Here is a 3205-nt window from a genome sequence, read left to right as displayed (position 1 = left end):
TATATATATATATATATATATATATATATATATATACGTGTATGAGTACACTGTAGCTATACAGATGGCCATGAGCCATCATGTGGCTGTTGAGAATTGAACTCAGGACGGCCCTGCTTGCTCCGGCGTAATACACTGTAGCTGTCTTCAGACACACCAGAAGAGGGCGTCAAATCTCATTGCTGGTGGTTGTGAGCCACCATGTGGTTGCTGGGGTCTGAACTCAGGTCCTTCAGAAGAGCACTCAGTGCTTTTACCAGCTGAGCCATCTCGCCAGCCCCCCCACCACACACACACACACACACACACACACATCTTAACAAATACCAAAAAGAAAAGAAAGAATTGTCCTATCCTATCCGATAGCAATGTTGGTAAGACTGGAAATCAACATCGAGAGGAACTGTAGAACAAAATCAGGTTTTCAAGACTGAACGACACACTGTGGAATAAGTGCTGTTGTAAGTGAGCAAGTGTTTTATTTCTCTGTCTTCTATCTTACACCTTATGAGGGTAAAGCATCTATGCCTTCAAGGGATGCGGTGGTCAAAGCATCCCCATTTAGGAATCAGAGACTGTAAGAATTTACTAGTTAGAAAATTTGATACCTTAATCTTCCCAGCTTCCACAATGGTGAGAATAAACCTCTGTTATGCTGTTATGGTACTCCATTATAATAGCATAGATTCACTAAAATACACTGCTGGGAACTAGAGAATCCATGCTTCTACCCAAAGCAATCAGACAATTGAAATTTTCTTCTCTTTTGCCTCTTTATTCTGAATCCTCATAAATTCCTTTCACTACCGGCTAGATACTCTTTGGAAAATATAAGTATTGGAGATGAAGAGCTAGTTTAGTCCTTAAGAGCACTTGATACTCTTTTAGGGGACAAAAATTTATTCCTAGTATCCATGTTTCAAGGCTGGCAACCAGCTCCAAGGAATCTGATGCCCTCTTCTGTCTTCTTCAGACACACTTACACAGATACACACACACACACACACACACACACACACACACACATGAGACAGATACACAGACACATACATGGCCCATACATACACAGATGCACAGACACACATATGACATGCACACATGGGATATACAAACCCAGAGTCACACAGACACACAGATACACAAATAAGAATAGGAAAAATCTTTTTTAAAAAGAAAAACAAAAGATGATGATGGCAGTAATAAGTCCTATCTTACAATGGTCCAAATCTCATCAATTAGCTTGAACCTGCCCAAAGTCTACAACTAACATCATTCATGTTGACCCCTTGTTGTTTTAATCCAAGGACCCTTAACTGTGCTCACTCTGACACACAGGGATCTAGACTCAGGTAGTCTCTACTGCTTACATAACCCAGGCCTCACCAGACTTAGTGGCTCTTCCTATTTCTTCTGTCAGTCAGGAGCCCTAGTTCAAGACTTCTTCTTCATGCCTATTCTAGGTCAAGTTCCCTAATATCCATAAGCAGTCTTTCAAATATTCACTTCATTTCACAGTTCACTCTGGCAATTTTTATTTGATACCGTCTAGGTTTTTTCTGTGTTCATGAAAGAAACAATTCTACCGTGGACATCTTCAACCGCACATAAAGCAGGAATAGAACAGTTCCCCGTTTCTTTCTTCGGGCTTTAGTGATTAACAGCATGTGGTCATTGTATCAAGTCTCACCTCCTCCTCAGTATCGCATTCTATCCTTAGATACCTTGCTCTGTATCCCTCAAGGATAAGAACTCATTCTAAAAATAAAAGGAACAGAACATCTTTGCATTGCCATGCTTCTAAAGCCTAATGTCTTAACATTATCAAATACCTGTCAGAGTTGAAATTCCTATGTAATACATGAACTTACATGTGACTTACCCACCTACTAGGAAAGGGGACAAAACCCAGAAAGTCCCTGATTAGTAACTGACAGTGGATTTCTGCTCAATAAATATTACTGAATTGAAGTGAACCTGGGAGGGAACACAAGTATGCCAAGGGGACAGGCCGCAGGAGAATAAATACAGTTAAAAAGCTGTTCCTTGCCTCATTTCACATGAGCTGATCCTCCTCTTCAGTGGCATGCTAGTCCCAGAACTAGTAGGCTGTACACTGGGGACAAATTGAAGAGCCAGGCTCTGTTAAAAGACTTCTCTTGACCCCTTAGCCTATTCTTGAGACCAAAGTTGACCATGCACTTCTTCTTCTTCTTCTTTTTTATCTATTTATTTATTATATGTAAGTACACTGTAGCTGTCTTCAGACATCCCAGAAGACAGCATCAGATCTCATTACGGATGGTTGTGAGCCACCATGTGGTTGCTGGGATTTGGACTCAGGACCTTCGGAAGAGCAATCGGTTCTCTTAACCACTGAGCTGTCTCTCCAACCTGACCATGCACTTCTTGTTCCTAGGTGTTTTTCCCCATCATTGCCTACTTTTCATTCCCATAGAGCAATGAACAGCAACAAGTAGCATAACCCACGTAGAATTTGACACAAACTTGAGCCAGCGAGAAGAGGGGGCCTTAGTTAAAGAATTGTCTCCACCAGATTAGGCTTTGGGCATGATTGTGTTAGATTGTTTTGATTAATGATTCATGTGGGGAAGACCCAGCCCATTGTGGCTGGTGCTACCTCTGAACAGATGTTGCTGGGTTGTATAATAAAGCAAACTAAGAAAGCCATGGAAAGCAAGCCAGTAGCCACTGCCCTCAGGATCTCTGTTTCAGAACCTGTAAGGCAAATAAACCGTTCTCTTCCCCAACTTGCATTTGGTCGTAGCATTTATCATAGAGATAGACAGCAAGCTCAAACAGGAATTAGAATAAAGAGTGTAGGTATTGCTGTAATAGACCTGACCATTAGTGAGAGGGCAGTAGAGGATTTTTGGACTTTCACATGTAAAAATCATTGAGTATTCAAGAATTCTTTTGGATTTGGAAGATAATGCTGGGAAATGCAGACAATGGAGACCTGGCTTGAAGTTTCAGAGGGGAGCAAAGACTCTATCAGACCACTCATGAAATATTTTGGTTAGGAATACATAGAAGTAGGGCTGGAGAGATGGCTCAGCAGTTAAAAGCACTGACTGCTCTTCCAGAGGTCCTGAGTTCAATTTCCAGCAACCACATGGTGGCTCACAAACATGTGTAATATAATTGGTTGCCCTCTTCTGGTGTGTCTGAAGACAGCTACAATGTA

This window comes from Mastomys coucha, unplaced genomic scaffold, assembly GCF_008632895.1.
Source record: "Mastomys coucha isolate ucsf_1 unplaced genomic scaffold, UCSF_Mcou_1 pScaffold14, whole genome shotgun sequence".
NCBI lineage: Eukaryota > Metazoa > Chordata > Mammalia > Rodentia > Muridae > Mastomys > Mastomys coucha.
This window is presented reverse-complemented; position numbering follows the sequence as displayed.